Below are 21341 nucleotides of genomic sequence, written 5' to 3'. Positions count from 1 at the left end.
CTGCGATGTCTGATCTGACCCCTTCTCTCACCAGTTGGTCTGCGTCTCTCTCTGCGATGTCTGATCTGACCCCTTCTCTCACCAGTTGGTCTGCGTCTCTCTCTGCGATGTCTGATCTGACCCCTTCTCTCACCAGTTGGTCTGCGTCTCTCTCTGCGATGTCTGATCTGACCCCTTCTCTCACCAGTTGGTCTGCGTCTCTCTGCGATGTCTGATCTGACCCCTTCTCTCACCAGTTGGTCTGCGTCTCTCTCTGCGATGTCTGATCTGACCCCTTCTCTCACCAGTTGGTCTGCGTCTCTCTCTGCGATGTCTGATCTGACCCCTTCTCTCACCAGTTGGTCTGCGTCTCTCTCTGAGATGTCTGATCTGACCCCTTCTCTCACCAGTTGGTCTGCGTCTCTCTCTGCGATGTCTGATCTGATCCCTTCTCTCACCAGTTGGTCTGCGTCTCTCTCTGCGATGTCTGATCTGACCCCTTCTCTCACCAGTTGGTCTGCGTCTCTCTCTGCGATGTCTGATCTGACCCCTTCTCTCACCAGTTGGTCTGCGTCTCTCTCTGCGATGTCTGATCTGACCCCTTCTCTCACCAGTTGGTCTGCGTCTCTCTCTGCGATGTCTGATCTGACCCTTCTCTCACCAGTTGGTCTGCGTCTCTCTCTGCGATGTCTGATCTGACCCCTTCTCTCACCAGTTGGTCTGCGTCTCTCTCTGCGATGTCTGATCTGACCCCTTCTCTCACCAGTTGGTCTGCGTCTCTCTCTGCGATGTCTGATCTGACCCCTTCTCTCACCAGTTGGTCTGCGTCTCTCTCTGCGATGTCTGATCTGACCCCTTCTCTCACCAGTTGGTCTGCGTCTCTCTCTGCGATGTCTGATCTGACCCCTTCTCTCACCAGTTGGTCTGCGTCTCTCTCTGCGATGTCTGATCTGACCCCTTCTCTCACCAGTTGGTCTGCGTCTCTCTCTGCGATGTCTGATCTGACCCCTTCTCTCACCAGTTGGTCTGCGTCTTTCTCTGCGATGACTGATCTGACCCCTTCTCTCACCAGTTGGTCTGCGTCTCTCTCTGCGATGTCTGGTCTGACCCCTTCTCTCACCAGTTGGTCAGCGTCTCTCCCATGTCCCCCATCTGACCCCTTCTCTCACCAGTTGGTCTGCTCCCCACTGCGATGCTCCACCTGATCCTCCTTCTCTCACCAGTTGGTCTCCCCACTCTCGCTGCATGTCTGATCTGACCCCTTCTCTCACCAGTTGGTCTGCGTCTCTCTCTGCGATGTCTGATCCTCCCCTTCTCTCACCAGTTGGTCTGCGTCCTCCTGCGATGTCTGATCTGACCCCTTCTCTCACCAGTTGGTCTGCCTCTCTCTGCGATGTCTGATCTGACCCCTTCTCTCACCAGTTGGTCTGCGTCTTTCTCTGCGATGACTGATCTGACCCCTTCCCTCACCAGTACCCACGCCATGTCGCGACTGCTGAGCGACACAAACTCATCATACCTCACCTCCTCTATCAGCTTCTCCCACTGTCCCCCCATCCTCCTCTTCCTCCTCCACCACCTCCTCCCCACACGTCGCTCCACCCATCCTCCTCTTCCTCCTCCACCACCTCCTCCCCACACGTCGCTCCACCCATCCTCCTCTTCCTCCTCCACCACCTCCTCCCCACACGTCGCTCCACCCATCCTCCTCTTCCTCCTCCACCACCTCCTCCCCACACGTCGCTCCACCCATCCTCCTCTTCCTCCTCCACCACCTCCTCCCCACACGTCGCTCCACCCATCCTCCTCTTCCTCCTCCACCACCTCCCCCCACACGTCGCTCCACCCATCCTCCTCTTCCTCCTCCACCACCTCCTCCCCACACGTCGCTCCACCCATCCTCCTCTTCCTCCTCCACCACCTCCTCCCCACACGTCGCTCCACCCATCCTCCTCTTCCTCCTCCACCACCACCTCCTCCCCACACGTCGCTCCACCCATCCTCCTCTTCCTCCTCCACCACCTCCTCCCCACACGTCGCTCCACCCATCCTCCTCTTCCTCCTCCACCACCTCCTCCTCCCCACACGTCGCTCCACCCATCCTCCTCTTCCTCCTCCACCACCACCTCCCCCCACACGTCGCTCCACCCATCCTCCTCTTCCTCCTCCACCACCACCTCCCCACACGTCGCTCCACCCATCCTCCTCTTCCTCCTCCACCACCTCCTCCCCACACGTCGCTCCACCCATCCTCCTCTTCCTCCTCCACCACCTCCTCCCCACACGTCGCTCCACCCATCCTCCTCTTCCTCCTCCACCACCTCCTCCCCTACACGTCGCTCCACCCATCCTCCTCTTCCTCCTCCACCACCTCCCCTCCCCACACGTCGCTCCACCCATCCTCCTCTTCCTCCTCCACCACCACCTCCTCCCCACACGTCGCTCCACCCATCCTCCTCTTCCTCCTCCACCACCTCCTCCCCACACGTCGCTCCACCCATCCTCCTCTTCCTCCTCCACCACCTCCTCCCCACACGTCGCTCCACCCATCCTCCTCTTCCTCCTCCACCACCTCCCCACACGTCGCTCCACCCATCCTCCCCTTCCTCCTCCACCACCTCCTCCTCCTCACACGTCGCTCCACCCATCCTCCCCTTCCTCCTCCACCACCTCCTCCCCACACGTCACTCCACCCATCCTCCCCTTCCTCCTCCACCTCCTCCCCACACGTCGCTCCACTCATCCTCCTCCACCACCTCCCCACACGTCGCTCCACCCATCCTCCTCTTCCTCCTCCACCACCTCCTCCCCACACGTCGCTCCACCCATCCTCCTCTTCCTCCTCCACCACCTCCTCCTCCCCACACGTCGCTCCACCCATCCTCCTCTTCCTCCTCCACCACCTCCTCCCTCCTCCCCACACACGTCGCTCCACCCATCCTCCTCTTCCTCCTCCACCACCCCCCCCACACGTCGCTCCACCCATCCTCCTCTACCACCTCCTCCCCACACGTCGCTCCACCCATCCTCCTCTTCCTCCTCCACCACCTCCCCACACGTCGCTCCACCCATCCTCCTCTTCCTCCTCCACCACCTCCTCCCCACACGTCGCTCCACCCATCCTCCTCTTCCTCCTCCACCACCTCCCCACACGTCGCTCCACCCATCCTCCTCTTCCTCCTCCACCACCTCCTCCCCACACGTCGCTCCACCCATCCTCCCCTTCCTCCTCCACCACCTCCTCCACCACACGTCGCTCCACCCATCCTCCTCTGCCTCCTCCACCACCTCCTCCCCCCACACGTCGCTCCACCCATCCTCCTCTGCCTCCTCCACCACCTCCTCCCCACACGTCGCTCCACCCATCCTCCTCTTCCTCCTCCACCACCTCCCCACACGTCGCTCCACCCATCCTCCTCTTCCTCCTCCACCACCTCCTCCCCACACGTCGCTCCACCCATCCTCCTCTTCCTCCTCCACCACCTCCTCCCCACACGTCGCTCCACCCATCCTCCCCTTCCTCCTCCACCACCTCCTCCACCACACGTCGCTCCACCCATCCTCCTCTGCCTCCTCCCCACACGTCGCTCCACCCATCCTCCTCTTCCTCCTCCTCACACGTCGCTCCACCCATCCTCCCCTTCCTCCTCCACCACCTCCTCCACCACACGTCGCTCCACCCATCCTCCTCTGCCTCCTCCACCACCTCCTCCCCACACGTCGCTCCACCCATCCTCCTCTGCCTCCTCCACCACCTCCTCCCCACACGTCGCTCCACCCATCCTCCTCTTCCTCCTCCACCACCTCCCCCCACACGTCGCTCCACCCATCCTCCTCTTCCTCCTCCACCACCTCCTCCCCACACGTCGCTCCACCCATCCTCCTCTTCCTCCTCCACCACCTCCTCCCCACACGTCGCTCCACCCATCCTCCCCTTCCTCCTCCACCACCTCCTCCACCACACGTCGCTCCACCCATCCTCCTCTGCCTCCTCCCCACACGTCGCTCCACCCATCCTCCTCTTCCTCCTCCACCACCTCCTCACACGTCGCTCCACCCATCCTCCCCCTTCCTCCTCCACCACCTCCTCCCCACACGTCGCTCCACCCATCCTCCCCTTCCTCCTCCACCACCTCCTCCCCACACGTCGCTCCACTCATCCTCCTCTTCCTCCTCCACCACCTCCTCCCCACACGTCGCTCCACCCATCCTCCTCTTCCTCCTCCACCACCACCACCTCCTCCCCACACGTCGCTCCACCCATCCTCCTCTTCCTCCACCTCCTCCCCACACATCGCTCCACCCATCCTCCTCTTCCTCCTCCACCACCTCCCCACACGTCGCTCCACCCATCCTCCTCTTCCTCCTCCTCCCCACACGTCGCTCCACCCATCCTCCTCTACCTCCTCCTCCCCACACGTCGCTCCACCCATCCTCCTCTTCCTCCTCCACCTCCTCCTCCCCACACGTCGCTCCACCCATCCTCCTCTTCCTCCTCCACCCCACACGTCGCTCCACCCATCCTCCTCTTCCTCCTCCACCTCCTCCTCCCCACACGTCGCTCCACCCATCCTCCTCTTCCTCCTCCACCTCCTCCTCCTCCTCCCCACACGTCGCTCCACCCATCCTCTCAGACGTAAGAATAGAACAACACAGGGCCAGCAGAGGAAGTGGTATCCTAGCGCCAAGCACAGGAGGCTGCACACAGTGGTATCCTAGCGCCAAGCACAGGAGGCTGCACACAGTGGTATCCTAGCGCCAAGCACAGGAGGCTGCACACAGTGGTATCCTAGCGCCAAGCACAGGAGGCTGCACACAGTGGTATCCTAGCGCCAAGCACAGGAGGCTGCACACAGTGGTATCCTAGCGCCAAGCACAGGAGGCTGCACACAGTGGCCGTTGTGGAGACGTAGGACAGGAAGTCGTCTTCGGTCTGGCAGAGGCGCTCCATGGTGGACAGGAAGTGAGTCGTTGGTAGTGCCAGATGCACTGCTGTCGCTGCAGGAGCACCACCTGAATCCATAACCAATCAATCATTAATCATCTGTAATCAATATACTGTATCAACCCTAGTCAACACCACCTCAGTCAATTATCAACACTCTATAAATTGTTGTTGAAAGATTCTAATCAATATAATTTGCTGTTCACAGCACCCGTTAAAGACCAGAAATCATCAAACATAAATACACAACACCTGGTAAAAACCTGTTTGTTACCTGTTATTGATCAACAATAATCAATATGTTATCAGCAGATCACAGCTTTAGTTGGACCGGACTTGTTCTACTTGTGTTTTGCGAGAGTTGTCAGCCCAGTCCAGAAGCCAGCCATTGGAGCAGTCACAGCGGAAGTCGACCTAGTCAAAGACTAGCGTGGAGAGAGACAGCAGGGGAATGAAGACCCCCTCCAATAGGATCAGAGGGCTCTCACTGTACAGCCTCAAAACACGTAGAGACACCAGGTCTGTAAACATGGACTGGAGAGAGGAAGGGAGGGAAAGAAAGAAAGAGAAGGCGAGAAAGAGAGAGACACAGTCATGAGAAGGAGAGAGAGGGAGATACAGTAATGACAATGTGAGGGAGGGAAAGAAAGAGAGGGAGATAGAGATACAGTAATGACAATGTGAGGGAGGGAGAGAAAGACCGAGGGAGATACAGTAATGACAATGTGAGGGAGGGAAAGAAAGAGAGGGAGATAGAGATACAGTAATGACAATGTGAGGGAGGGAGAGAAAGAGAGGGAGATAGAGATACAGTAATGACAATGTGAGGGAGGGAGAGAAAGACCGAGGGAGATACAGTAATGACAATGTGAGGGAGGGAAAGAAAGAGAGGGAGATAGAGATACAGTAATGACAATGTGAGGGAGGGAGAGAAAGACCGAGGGAGATACAGTAATGACAATGTGAGGGAGGGAAAGAAAGAGAGGGAGATAGAGATACAGTAATGAGAAAGAGACAGAGAGATCTTAACTCAAATGTTTACTGTTTGCTGATCTGGTGCTTCTGTCCCCAACCATGGAGGGCCTACAGCAGCACCTAGATCTTCTGCACATATTCTGCCAGACCTGGGCCCTGACAGTAAATCTCAGTAAGACCAAAATAATGGTGTTCCAAAAAAGGTCCAGTTGCCAGGACCACAAAAACAAATTCCATCTAGACACTGTTGCCATAGAGCACACAAAAAAACTATACCTACCTTGGCCTAAACATCAGCACCACAGGTCACTTCCACAAAGCTGTGAACGATCTGTGAGACAAGGCAAGAAGCGCTTTCTACGCCATCAAAAGGAATATTAAATTTGACATCCCAATTATGAACTGGCTTTAAAATACTTGAATCAGTTATAGAACCCATTGCCCTTTATGGTTGTGAAGTCTGGGGTCCAAGAATTCACAAAATGGGACAAACACCAAATTGAGACTCTGCATGCAGAATTTAGCAAAAACATCCTCTGTGTACAACGTAAAACATCAAATAATGCATGTAGAGCAGAATTAGGCCGATACCCACTAATGGTTAAAATCCAGAAAAGAGACGTTAAATTCTACAACCACCTAAAAGGAAGTGATTCCCAAACCTTCCATAACAAAGCCATCACCTGCAGAGAAATGAACCCAGAGAAGAGTCCCCTAAGCTGGTCCTGGGGTTCTGTTCACAAACACACCCCACAGAGCCCCAGGACAGCAGCACAAGTATACCCAACCAAATCATCAGAAAACAAAGATAATTACTTGATAAAGTGGAAAGAATTGACCAAAAAACTAGAATGCTATTTGGCCCTAAACAGACTGTACACAGTGTCAGAATACTTGACCACTGTGACTGAACCAAAATTAAGGAAAGCTTTGACTATGTACAGACTCAGTGAGCATAGCTTTGCTATTGAGACGTCGCCATAGGCAGACCTGGTTCTCAAGAGGAGACACTGCCCACAGTGTGCCATCATAGCAGCAAGATTTGTGAACTGTTTCCACAAGAAAAGGGGTTGTACAACCCATATTTATGTTTATTTATTTCCCCTTTTGTTCTTTAACTATTTGCACGTCGTTATAACACTGTATATAGCCATTAAATGACATTTGGAATGTCTCTATTTTTTTGAAACGTTTGTGATTGTAATGTTTACTGTTAATTTTTATTGTTTATTACCTATTTCACTTGCTTTGGCAATGTAAACATATGTTGCCCATGGCAAAAAAAGCCCTTTGAATTTAATCGAATTGAGAGTGAGAGCTACAGTAATGTGGAAGACAGCATTGGCAGTAACACATGATGCCATCACTAGAAGGATCTAAGGACTCTAAATGTGAAGGTAGAGACACCAGGATCATTATCAGTAGGCATGAAACTAAAAGCGGTTGGAAAAACGATCAATCAATGAATGATTTGATTGATGGACCAATTGCTAGTTAGTACCCTGGTGAGGAAGTTGAGTCGACAGTTGATCAGCACTAGGCTCCTGAGCTCCGTCAGGTTCCTGAAGGTAACACTGGGGTCTGTGTGGTTGGAGTCAAATGTTGTCCCCTCACCCACCAATTTTCAGAATATGTGTATTACTAAGATTACAGGACAATTACTGTTAGCTAGCCAGATCAGTGTCTGCTGCAGCCAAGTCCTTCAGCACAACGTTGTTGAGGCATGACAATAACATGAATTGGCGGCAGCAGAAACTTATCTGGCTAGCTACCAGTATGATTCATTTTCCTGTACAAGATCTGCTGCTTAGCTATAAAGCAGTGTTCTTCAATCCTGGTCCTGTGGAACCACAGCTTCACATAAGTTGATCAGGTGAACCAACCCACTGGGCAAAGACATCATTTGATTGAGTTGTCAACTAATGTGAATTGAACATGAAAGCAACAACAAATGTCACCATGTCATTAGATTTAGGTTAAAGGTTTGGTGAAGAACATACTAAATGTTCTTAGGTTGATGACTTTTTGCAAATCCAATCAGTTTTCCACTTTGATTCATCGTCATTACAGATATATTGTTGTTGCTTGAAATTATGTGGAAAGAACATTGATTCAATTAGTTTTTGCCCAGTGGGAAGTGTGTTAGTACTGGAGGATGGAGCAATAGCCTGCACACCTTCGCCAGGACCATGGTTGAAGATTACTGCTAGACATCACATTGAGATACAACACAGAGTAACTCCTCATCCTGGCCCACCTTCAGCTCTCGGACCATGGTTGAAGATTACTGCTAGACATCACATTGAGATACAACACAGAGTAACTCCTCATCCTGGCCCACATTCAGCTCTCAGGACCATGGTTGAAGATTACTGCTAGACATCACATTGAGATACAACACAGAGTAACTCCTCATCCTGGCCCACATTCAGCTCTCAGGACCATGGTTGAAGATTACTGCTAGACATCACATTGAGATACAACACAGAGTAACTCCTCATCCTGGCCCACCTTCAGCTCTCGGACCATGGTTGAAGATTACTGCTAGACATCACATTGAGATACAACACAGAGTAACTCCTCATCCTGGCCCACCTTCAGCTCTCATCCTGGCCCACATTCAGCTCTCGGACCATGGTTGAAGATTACTGCTAGACATCACATTGAGATACAACACAGAGTAACTCCTCATCCTGGCCCACCTTCAGCTCTCGGACCATGGTTGAAGATTACTGCTAGACATCACATTGAGATACAACACAGAGTAACTCCTCATCCTGGCCCACCTTCAGCTCTCGGACCATGGTTGAAGATTACTGCTAGACATCACATTGAGATACAACACAGAGTAACTCCTCATCCTGGCCCACCTTCAGCTCTCGGACCATGGGGAACATGTTGTTTTCACAGTCAGAGGACTGGATCATCTTCCCTCTGAGTTCCAGGACCATGGGGTTTTCACAGTCAACTGGATCAGGTTCCAGGACCATGGGGAACTCAGGAGCGGGAACATGGCCTACGGTGAGGTAGGTTCCTGGGCCTGTGTCGATGAGGAGGTGCTGGAGCTTGGTGGGGAAGCCCAGGAACAGCATGTTGAGGTAGAGCTGGTAGATAATGTCTATCTCTCCCAGGCTGAGGTCTTGGAGTCGATGCTGTCTACGGAACACCCCATGAGCGATGCCCCCTGAGATCTTGTTCCCTTCCAGGAGGAGAACCTACAGTCACATCATCAATAATTGATTACCAAAATCTGTTTCCCCTCCAAACATATAGCAGTTACCACATCAACACAAATATTCTGATCTGACCTTTAGAGCAGGCAGACCCTCAAAGTCGTCTTCTCCCAGCATGGAGATTTTGTTGTGGGTGAGGTCGAGGACGCGGAGGAGCGGCATCCCCTGGAGAGCCCGGTGGGCCAGGGAGGAGATATGGTTCTCACTCAGATCCAAACGCTCCAGCAGGGGCATACAGGAGAACTGAGAATGATCATGACAAACATCATACTCATCGCCATACTGATTTTATATAACATCACACAAATATCTCAAGTCAAATACATTTGTCAGCAAAGTTATTGTATCTCAGTTAGTTGAGGTATAGACATTAAACAGATGTGACACAGACTGACCTGATCAGTGGTGATTCTCAGTGAGGTGGTTGTCATGGAGAATGAGAGAGGAGAGGTGAGGTTCCTCCACCCCCCCCACCCAACGAGGCGTTGGTCAGCTTGGTCAGGACCATCATCAGACCCTGTATCTGACCGGTACCAGTCCAGAACCCCAGATCCATACCAGACAGATCCTCAGAAGTCACAGACAGCTGCCTCAGACCAGGACCACACCTACAGAGTCAGGGTTAGCATATTACAACATTAGCCTGGTTGACAGATCTGTTCCTGTGCTCATTTGTTGTTCATAGTCATGGCACTTAATTTTCACATTCAAAAGATCAATTGTGCTGTAGCTCAGTGTAGAGCATGGCACTAGTAACAGCAGGATAGTGGATTCCATTCCTGGGAAATCAAATTGTATCAGACTGTCAAATGCGGTCAAATTGTATCAGTCAAATGCGGTCGAATTTAACAGTGACATGTTTACACACGAGCCCCTAACCAACAATACAGTTTAAAGATAAATATATAAATAAGAAATTAAAGTAACAAGTAATTAAAGACTGCAGTAAAATGTCTGGGTAGCAATTTGATTAGATGCTCAGGAGTCTTATGGCTTGGGAGAAGAAGCTGTTTAGAAGCCTCTTGGACCTAGACTTGGCACTCCGGTACCGCTTGCCGTGCGATAGCAGAGAGAACAGTCTATGACTAGGGTGGATGGAGTCTTTCACAATGTTTAGGGCATTCCTATGCTATAGAGTTTGTGGATGGCAGGAAGCTTAGCCCCAGTGAGGTACTGGGCCGTACGCACTACCCTCTGTAATGCCTTGCGGTTGGAGGCCAAGTAGTTGCCATACAAGGCAAGGATGCAACAAGTCAGGATTTTGTCGATGGTGCAGCTGTAGAACCTTCTGAGGATCCAAATCTTTTCAGTCTCCTGAGGGGGAATAGGTTTTGTCGTTCCCTCTTCACAGCTGTCTTGGTGTGCTTGGACCATATTAGTTTGTTGGTGATGTAGACAAAACGAGGTCCGGAGCCTGCTGCCTTCTGTTCTACCCGATCATTAATTACACACACCTGGTGTCCCAGTTCTAAATCAGTCCCTGATTAGAGGGGAACAAGTAATAACATGCAGTGGTACTGGCTTTGAGGTCCAGAGTTGAGTTTGAGGGAACGAGACCATTCTAAAGCCACTCACCTCTTCATGACCTCTGCAGTGAAGGCTGTGATCAGGGCCAGGCGCAGATCCAAGGACTCCACTCCATGTTTTACTACCAGAGTACACAGGTCAGACAGGCTGGGGGTGAACTGTCTCAAGGCATAACTGGACAGGTAGAGCTTGTTAACCCTCCCCATGCCAGACCCCCACAGCTGGCCCACTCAGACATCCACCATAGACAGGGACAGACTGGACAGGTTCTGGAAGACAGACAGAGACTTCGGCTCTACCCTTCGCACCAGGTTTCCACTCAGATCCAGGAGCCTGGACAGGAGCACCGTGGGCCACGGATTGGATGGATGGCGCCGACCATGCTGCCGGGCAGCTCCAGGGTCTCTAGTTTCTCCATCCCAGGGGAGAGGAGACAGAACATTTCCCCCAGGTCTCTCACTCCAGCCCGGTCCACCCTCAGGCTCCTCACCCGTACCAGGGGATCCAGCAGAGTAGGGGGGGGCAGGGCCAGACTCATCCCAGCCAGGGTGAGCTCCTCCAGGCTAGACAGGCCTGGGAACACCCCTGGCTCCAGAGTGACGTTCACTCCCCCCCCCAAGAGGAGGAGACGAGGATGTGGAGGAACCTTAGTTTGGGCAGACCAGCGAAGGCCCTATAGACGTGTGCGCACACACACACACACACGTGTGTACCTTTGCCAGGTGTGAGCCATCCAAATAGAGGTGCTCCAGGAGGGGAATGTGAGAAAAGGCGTCTGCAGGCAGGGAGGAGGAGGAGTGAAGGATACAAAGAGAACGCACATCAGGAAACACCTCCTCCAGCCCAGACCTGAGATAAAGAAAGATAAGTGATTGATTCTTATACACATATACACATATACATACATATATATATATACACACACACACACACACACACACAGTACCAGTCTAAAGTTTGAACACACCTACTCATTCAAGGGTTTCTCTTTATTTTTACTATTTTCTTCATTGTTGTAATGAATACGATGGGAGACAGAGAGCTGGTTTCAAGCGCAGGGCGCAGCAGGTGTTCATTTGTAAAAGACCACAGGAGGAGGCAGGTAGCTGGGTCCAGGGGCAGGCAGAAGGTCATACACAGGAGGAGGCAGGTAGCTGGGTCCAGGGGCAGGCAGAAGGTCATACACAGGAGGAGGCAGGTAGCTGGGTCCAGGGGCAGGCAGAAGGTCATACACAGGAGGAGGCAGGTAGCTGGGTCCAGGGGCAGGCAGAAGGTCATACAAAGGAGGAGGCAGGTAGCTGGGTCCAGGGGCAGGCAGAAGGTCATACACAGGAGGAGGCAGGTAGCTGGGTCCAGGGGCAGGCAGAAGGTCATACACAGGAGGAGGCAGGTAGCTGGGTCCAGGGGCAGGTAGCTGGGTCCAGGGGCAGGCAGAAGGTCATACACAGGAGGAGGCAGGTAGCTGGGTCCTGGGGCAGGCAGAAGGTCATACACAGGAGGAGGCAGGTAGCTGGGTCCAGGGGCAGGTAGCTGGGTCCAGGGGCAGGCAGAAGGTCATACACAGTCCAAAAAGGCAACAGTACAGGCATGGAGAAGGCTAATGACGTAGTGCAGGAGATCAGACGTACAAGTACAAGCAAGGAATAGGCTAAAAGGCGTCGTTAGTGAGGATGGCCAAAACTATGGTACACATGAGGACTAATACAGAAAGAACCAGGGGCCTGTTGCACAAAAGTAGAATTAAGACATCCGGGATAAATGACTAAGCTGAGCTCAATGAAGCCAAAACATGTGCGTCCAGGCTTAATTGGTTGCACAAAGACCAAGCCAGGATGAGCAGACACGGATTCATTAAGCCAGGTGAAACCAATCCTGGATAGGTGCGCGCTCACGGCTCACTCAAATAGACCCCGCCACAGATCACAGATTAACTGATTTACCATGGCAACTAGAGCCGCGTACTTTTCCCTGTCGGAAGCACAAATCCTCATGGAGGCATACGAGGAGGTAAAATATATAATTAAGAAGAAAGGCAACACCGCCACAGTGATAAAGCAAAGAGAAAAAGCGTGGCAAAGTATTGCAGACCGCCTGAATGCGTAAGTAGTGCACAATTACACACTCACCGCTCCGCTGAAACATCACAATTACAATTCAAATATTTAATTCACATCTCCAAAAACGCAGTTGTACTGTAATTATGAAACGGTTAAATTTTTAATTGAAATGCACTGCAGATATGAGTGAAATTGTGTAAAGTAAGTCCATTACACTGTATAAAGCTATGATAAATTATTATTAAAGCCTTACATTATTATTTAACGTTACTACGCTCAGTACGGTTTAATCTTAGCCGTTGTACTCTGCTTTTTATGTTGTCCACCGTTTTTTTTGTGTTTCTCCTGCTTTCATTAATGTAAAGCTGCTTTGACAGAATGAAACAATTGTGAAAAGTGCTATATAAATAAAATTTAATTGAATAAATAGATGAGCTATAATAATAATCACTTTAATTTATATAGCGCCTTTCAAAGGACCCAAGGTCGGTTGCTCACTGCACTGCAAAAATGTCTTTCTTACTTAGTATTTTTGTCTTGTTTTCAGTAAAAAAAAAAATCTAAAAAACATCTTGAATATTTTCTTGAGCAAAATTACCTAGGAAAATAAGCAAAAAATCTGCCAGTGAAACGAGAACTTTTCTAAAATTAAGTGTTTATGGAAAAAGTAAACTTATTTCAAGAGAATTTTTATTATATTGACAGATTTTTTATTTGCTTGTTTTAAGCACACATTTACTTAAAGTTTATATTTTTTGTCTAAACTATACTTATTTTGCTAGGTCATTTAGCAAATCAAGAAAATACATCTTTATTTAAGTTTTTTTTGTGTGATATTTTTACTGAAAACAAGACAAAAATACCAAGTAATTTTTGCAGTGTGACTCCATTAAATGTGTGTGTGTGTGTGTAGATTAAACATGAACGGGCCAAAACGGACATGGCAGCAGGTCAAAATCAAATACAAGAACATTCTGCAGAATGGTATGGTCCCTGACTAATATTTAACAAAGCACAAGCATATATTGTACCCAGAAGGTGCCTGCTCACACATTGTCTGTACTGTTTTAGCAGTGAAAAAGAATACCCACAGACAAGGCACGGGTGGTGGGTCACCAAAGGCTGACCTTACCCCAGCAGAGGACATGGCCTTGGAGCTAAATAAAGGCAGGCCCGTCTTAGAGGGGATCCCTGGGGGAAAGAGACGAGCATAGGTTCCTCCCAAGATGCCACCCGCTTCATTCAAGGTATGTCCTTCCATCTCTACATGGGATACAACCACATTCATATTGAATCAATTTGGACTGTCTGACTTTGGTTTACCTATTGCCTTGCAGTGTCTGGCAGCACTGTGTTCCTGTTAGAGCCACCAGCACAAGCACCAGACGATGCTGATCCAGTGAGTACTCCATCAAAGGCATAAAGTAGGCCTGGCATGTCTTGTCTACTAGCTTCAATATGAATCCGATTAAATGTGATGGGGTGAAGGCCCCAGTGCAGCAGCAACAGCACATGATGGAGACTATGATGATGAGGAGGAGACCATCTCTCTGGATTCCAGAAGGCATGAGGTATCATGGTAAGACTGTGAAAGTACTATTTACTCTACAATGGTGAGGAGTCCTCATCAAAATCAAAAAATCTAATTTCTTTTACAGGACCCAGATGCTATACAGTGGGAAAACCAGCCTGGCAACATAGTGCGTATTAATAAAAGGACACCAAATCCTGCCAAATTCCAGCTGCGCTAATTGTATTGTGTTCACAGAGCTCACAAGCTATCAGAAAGTTGTATGGCAACCACCTCCGGCGCCAAATAGAACTGGCAGACATAGACATTCAGTACAAGAAGAAAAAGATGGAAAATCTTGCACTGGAGTCCGAAATAAAAGAGGACAATTAGGAAACTGGACCTTGAAATAAAAAAACTTGAGAGGGAGGTGAGATATGCCTTCAATGTACACTGTATGCTGACTGTAACACAAATGTATTAATCATTATTTGTATTTCCTCCCCCAGCTCCAAGAAGATGACACAGCTCAAAATAAAAATTAGGTATATTCTCGTAAAGTCAAGTGAGCCATGACATATGAGCTCTTATTGTGAGCACACAGGACGGTGGCATCTTTCTAAGGTTTTTTTATTTTCCCAGCAATCAGTACAACCAAGTCATCGTTATAAGGCATCGCCCTCTTTTGCCCACCCCCAGCACCAGGTGTGGCCACTAGCCTATATGAAGGCCCAAAATTGTGTGTTCCTTTCTGCTCTGACAATGGCATGCCCATTCGTGCGAGATGTGGTGGATGAAGAAGCACTTGTGCTGAGGAGAGCCTTCAGGCGAGAAAGGGTCTTCAGGGACCGGTTGGACCCACTGGCCTTCCCTGACGACCATCTATATGAAAGATACAGGTTTTCTGCAGATGGCATCAGGTATCTATGCAGACTACTGGGTCCCAGGATTAAGCACCGCACTGCACGGAGCCATGCACTGAGTGTGGAGCAAATGGTTTGTGTGGCCTTGCGCTTTTTGCTAGTGGAGCGTTCCTGTACTCAGTGGGGGATGCAGAACAGCTGAACAAGGCCACAATTTGCCGCACAATAAGGAGTGTGTGTCTGGCTATCAAAGCATTAGCAGATGTCTTCATCTCCTTCCCTGGCCACAGAAGACTCTGTGACATCAAAGAGGAGTTCTATAGGATTGCAGGTAAGAGGATCTACAAATTACAGGACAACTGTTAACACATAGTAGGATACTCATTACTTTGTGTGACAGGTTTCCCCAATGTCATTGGTGCAGTGGACTGCACACACATAAGGATAAAAGCCCCCTCAGGTGCCCATGAGGCCGATTTTGTGAATAGGAAATCCTTTCACAGCATTAATGTTCAGGTGAACATAACTTTTTGATATTGTCCATTGACGAACACTCTGCATTGCCAGTGATGTGCATTGATTGGTGTAATATTCCTCATCTTATGATTTCAGATGGTCTGCAATGCTGACTGTGTGATCAGCAATGTTGTGGCAAAATGGCCTGGCTCAGTCCATGACTCCAGAATCTTTCGGGCCTCTGAAATCTATCAGTGCCTATCACAAGGTAAGCCACACAACCCCTATTTATAACCATCATGGCTGTGTCAAGAATATCTGTGTTTATGAGGTAGTAATGATGAGATTTTGTGTTGACAGGTGAATTCTCTGGTGTGTTGCTGGGAGACAGGGGTATGGCTGCCAGCCTTTTCTCCTGACACCTTTCACAGACCCCCAGGAAGCACAGCAGGCCTACAACCATGCCCATGCCAGGACCAGGGCCAGAGTTGAAATGACCTTTGGCCTCCTGAAGGCACGCTTTCCTGCCTTCACAAATTAAGGGTCAGCCCTGTTAGGGCATGTGATATTACTGTGGCTTGTGCTGTCCTCCACAATGTGGCCTGCCTGAGGAAGGAGAGGGCCCCCCAGAGTGCCACCAGCCATGGACTGGGACAATCCGGCAATCTTCCCTGATGACGACAGTGGTCGGCTGCTGAGGGACCAATATGTGTTGAATTATTTTAGTTAGTATGTGTGCTTTCAATTTTGGTTAAATATGTCCTGCGGTGGCAGAGGAATTTGGGTTTTTTTGGGTTTGTTTTTTTACGAATTTGGCCTCTTATGATGTTTGTGCGGTATACTGTGTAATACAAGGCTGCAGGGAGGCTACTGCATCCATTCATTTGTCTGTTCAGTTGATGTGTATGGATTTGTCCTGCATTTATTTTAGTGTGCAGACATGCAGGGTGTGTTATATACAGACCTTTGAATGTGTATGTATCATTTTGTATAATATGCTTGGATTCTGTGCTTTCCATCTTGTAGAGTCACTGTGACTTCAGTTTCGAAAGGAGCTGATGGTTTACCTGCTTTGTTTTGTCCTTATTCAATAAAGGAACATAATGTTACACATTGTGTTTTTATATTCATATGGAATGTGTATTTGTTTATATGACAGAGTACTAGGGCCACACTGAAGAAAAAGGATAGTCATAAATTTATGAGGCTGGTTCTTTCTGCAGAAAAGCTACATATTGTTTTTACAGTTTTGATACTTATGACAATGTGATACTTAATATTCTGGCACATCAGCATGTCTTTGTTTATGAAACCATACTGAAGTACAATTTCACGAAATGCCCCGCATCTGTCATTTTAACAACTGTCCTCCTTTAAAACAACTGGTTACAATATTATGACTTGTCTTTTTTTTTCCCTCTGTGGCCCTAATATTCTATCATTTTATATATAGTCTATGGGAAACTGTAAATTATCTAATATAGCAACATCAAAAATCATTTTTTATCCAAAATCATTGAAATTAATGATCACAAACGTTTAAATAATGACAGTGGGTCTAGTTATGTGATAACAATGTATAGTGAGCAGTGAAATAACTATTGGTTTCCATTTGTGGTGACTGCTGACTGACATTAGGGATGAGATTAAATAGATCCTGGAATTTAGCCTGGTCTGGAGCAGGCTAGCTCCACAGAATAAATCTCCATGGTAATTTATACCATAACATATCCTCCTGCCCCCTATCCATCTTTAGTGCAACCGGATTACGGATCAATTGAGCCAGGATCACCAAGATATCCTGGCTTAATCCCTTATCCTAGTTTTGTGCAACAGGCCCCAGAGCTCCAAATAGAAACATGTATCAAAACAAACAATACCTCACAATGACAAGGTGAACTAAATAGTGTGTGTAAATGACATACAGGTGTGTGAACAGGTGATCAGAGTTAAAGGTGATTGGGATCTGGAGAGTGAGCTGCGTTCAGGTGATCTATGTGTTTGAGAGTGTGAGTTGGAAACAGACGTTACAATTGTAGAATAATAGTGAAGACATAAACTATGAAATAACACATATGGAATCATGTCGTAACCAAAAAAGTGTTAAACAAATAAAAATATATTTGAGATTCTTCAAAGTAGCCACCCGTTGCCTTGATGACAGATTTGCACACTCTTGGCATTCTCTCAACCAGCTTCACCTGGAATGCTTTTCTGACAGTATTGAAGGAGTTCCCACATATGCTGAACACTTGTTGGCTGCTTTTTCTTCACTCTGCAGTCCAACTCATCCCAAACAATCTCAATTGGTTGAGGTCAGGTGATTGTGGAGGCCAGGTCATCTAAGTCAGCACTCTCCATCTTGGTCAAATAGCCCTTACACAGCCTGGAGGTGTGTTGGGTCATTGTCCTGTTGAAAAACAAATGATAGTACCACTAAGCGCAAACCAGATGGGATGGTGTATTGCTGCAGAATGCTGTGGTAGCCATGCTGGTTAAGTGTGCCTTGAATTCTAAATAAATCACTGACAGTGTCACCATCAAAGCACCCCCACACCATCACACCTCCTCCTCCTCCATGCTTCACAGTGGGAACCACACATGTGGAGATGATCCGTTCACCTACTCTGCATCTCACTAATACACTGCGGTTGGAACAAAAAATCTCAAATTTAGACTCATCAGACCAAAGGACAGATTTCCACCGGGCGAATGTCCAATGCTCGTGTTTCTAGGCCCAAGCAAGTCGCTTCTTGTTATTGGTGTCCTTCAGTAGTGGTTTCTTTGCAGCAAGCCTGATTCACAGTCCTCTGAACAGTTGATGTTGAGATGAGTCTGCTACTTGAACTCTGTGAAGCATTTATTTGGGCTTTCATTTCTGAGGCTGGTAACTCTAATGAACTTATCCTCCGCAGCAGAGGTAACTGAGTCTTCCTTTCCTGTGGCGGTCCTCATGAGTCAGTTTCCGCATAGCGCTTGATGGTTTTTGCGACTGCACTTGAAGAAACTTTCAAAACTCTTGACATTTTCTGGATTGACTGACCATCTCTTAAAGTAATGGACTGTCATTTCTCTTTGCTTATTTGAGCTGTTCTTACTATAATATGGGCTATCTTCTGTATACCATCCCTACCTTGTCACAACACAATTGATTGGCTCAAACGCATTAAGGAAAGAAATTCCGCAAATTAACTTTTAACAGGGCACACCTGTTAATTGAAATGCATTCCAGGCGACTACCACATGACGCTGGTTGAGAGAATGCCAAGAGTGTGCAAAGCTGTCATCAAGTTAAACGGTGGCTACTTTAAAGAATCTTAAATATATTTGGATTTGTTTAACACTTTTTTGATTACTGCATGATTCCATATGTGTTATTTCATAGTTTGGGTGTCTTCACTATAATTCCACAATGTAGAACATTTTAAAAACAAGAAAACCACTTGAATGAGAAGGTGTGTCTTTGACATATATACTATAATTCCACAATGTAGAACATTTTAAAAACAAGAAAACCACTTGAATGAAACTACAAAAAGGTGTGTCAAAACTTTGACTCTGTATATACCTACACACTCTGTTCTACCTGGTTGTATGTAACCTACAGGTCAGTGATCATTGTCCTGGTTGTACACAGGTCAGTGATCATTGTCCTGGTTGTATGTAACCTACCTGACAGTGATCTCTGTTCTATTGTCCTGGTTGTATGTAACCTACCTGAGGTCAGTGATCTCTGTTCTATTGTCCTGGTTGTATGTAACCTACCTGAAAATCTCTGTTCTATTGTCCTGGTTGTATGTAACCCTGTCTGATCTCTGTTCTATTGTCCTGGTTGTATGTAACCTACCTGAGGTCAGTGATCTCTGTTCTATTGTCCTGGTTGTATGTAACCTAAGGTCAGTGATCTCTGTTCTATTGTCCTGGTTGTATGTAACTACAAATCTCTGTTCTATTGTCCTGGTTGTATGTAACCTACCTGAGGTTGATCTCTGTTCTATTGTCCTGGTTGTATGTAACCTACCTTCAGTGATCTCTGTTCTATTGTCCTGGTTGTATGTAACTACCTGAGGTCTGTTCTATTGTCCTGGTTGTATGTAACCTACCTGAGGTCAGTGATCTCTGTTCTATTGTCCTGGTTGTATGTAACCTACCTGAGGTCAGTGATCTCTGTTCTATTGTCCTGGTTGTATGTAACCTACCTGAGGTCAGTGATCTCTGTTCTATTGTCCTGGTTGTATGTAACCTACCTGAGGTCAGAGATCTCTGTTCTATTGTCCTGGTTGTATGTAACCTACCTGAGGTCAGTGATCTCCTGGTTGTATGTAACCTACCTGAGGTCAGTCCTGTCCTGGTTGTATGTAACCTACCTGAGGTCAGTGATCTCTGTTCTATTGTCCTGGTTGTATGTAACCTACCTGAGGTCAGTGATCTCTGTTCTATTGTCCTGGTTGTATGTAACCTACCTGAGGTCAGAGATCTCGGTTCTATTGTCCTGGTTGTATGTAACCTACCTGAGGTCAGTGATCTCTGTTCTATTGTCCTGGTTGTATGTAACCTACCTGAGGTCAGTGATCTCTGTTCTATTGTCCTGGTTGTATGTAACCTACCTGAGGTCAGAGATCTCGGTTCTATTGTCCTGGTTGTATGTAACCTACCTGAGGTCAGTGATCTCTGTTCTATTGTCCTGGTTGTATGTAACCTACCTGAGGTCAGTGATCTCTGTTCTATTGTCCTGGTTGAATGTAAGCTACCTGAGGTCAGAGATCTCGGTTCTATTGTCCTGGTTGTATGTAACCTACCTGAGGTCAGTGATCTCTGTTCTATTGTCCTGGTTGTATGTAACCTCTGTTCTACCTGGTTGGTCAGTGATCTCTGTTCTATGTAACCTACCTGTCCTCTGTTCTATTGTCCTGGTTGAATGTAAGCTACCTGAGGTCAGAGATCTCTGTTCTATTGTCCTGGTTGAATGTAAGCTACCTGAGGTCAGAGATCTCGGTTCTATTGTCCTGGTTGTATGTAACCTACCTGAGGTCAGTGATCTCTGTTCTATTGTCCTGGTTGTATGTAACCTACCTGAGGTCAGTGATCTCTGTTCTATTGTCCTGGTTGAATGTAAGCTACCTGAGGTCAGTGATCTCTGTTCTATTGTCCTGGTTGTATGTAACCTACCTGAGGTCAGTGATCTCTGTTCTATTGTCCTGGTTGTATGTAACCTACCTGAGGTCAGTGATCTCTGTTCTATTGTCCTGGTTGAATGTAACCTACCTGAGGTCAGTGATCTCTGTTCTATTGTCCTGGTTGTATGTAACCTACCTGAGGTCAGTGATATCTGTGCACTCAGCATAGGGTCCCAGGCTTGAGGGAACACTGTATGAACCCTCCGATGTCTTTCTGTACATACATATCCTTCTCATAGCAGTCACAGTGACGCCTGATCACCCCTTCTGCTTCGTCACACACACACACAAGAGCAGCAGCACACTCACACCGGGCCTCCACACCCAAAACACAAACGTCATTCTTGGTGTTAGACCTAAATGAAACACATAATATTTATGTTACAGCACACTTTTTATTAGAACTACATGGCATACAGTCATTTCATAATCCTCATAACAAACACCTAATTAACAATCAATAATTTCCAAGTACATACCAGCTGATAGGAAACCAAAATGGACTATACAAGTGAAGAACAGGACAGTCAAAGTGAAGTACGACAGCTCACCTCAGTGTTCCGTGTTTACAAACTGTCTTCCTGCCAGACCTCTGTGCTTCTCCGGAGGGAGAGGTCTG

At 48.1% G+C, this 21341-nt stretch overlaps 1 long non-coding RNA gene and 2 pseudogenes across 1 annotated transcript; 2 read left to right on the top strand and 1 right to left on the bottom strand.

Moving 5' to 3' along the window:
- Window positions 1–1296: 1296 nt before the first annotated feature.
- Window positions 1297–21064, bottom strand: LOC118374975 (toll-like receptor 11; annotated as a pseudogene).
- On the top strand, window positions 11637–12372 carry LOC127925010 (uncharacterized). The gene is made up of 3 exons (XR_008119547.1): window positions 11637–11932; window positions 11981–12117; window positions 12166–12372. It is a non-coding gene; the product is annotated as an uncharacterized LOC127925010 (long non-coding RNA).
- Window positions 14925–16622, top strand: LOC127925009 (putative nuclease HARBI1; annotated as a pseudogene).
- Window positions 21065–21341: the final 277 nt, after the last annotated feature.

This window comes from Oncorhynchus keta, unplaced genomic scaffold (genome assembly GCF_023373465.1).
Source record: "Oncorhynchus keta strain PuntledgeMale-10-30-2019 unplaced genomic scaffold, Oket_V2 Un_contig_4917_pilon_pilon, whole genome shotgun sequence".
Classification (NCBI taxonomy): domain Eukaryota; kingdom Metazoa; phylum Chordata; class Actinopteri; order Salmoniformes; family Salmonidae; genus Oncorhynchus; species Oncorhynchus keta.
This window is presented reverse-complemented; position numbering and strand designations above follow the sequence as displayed.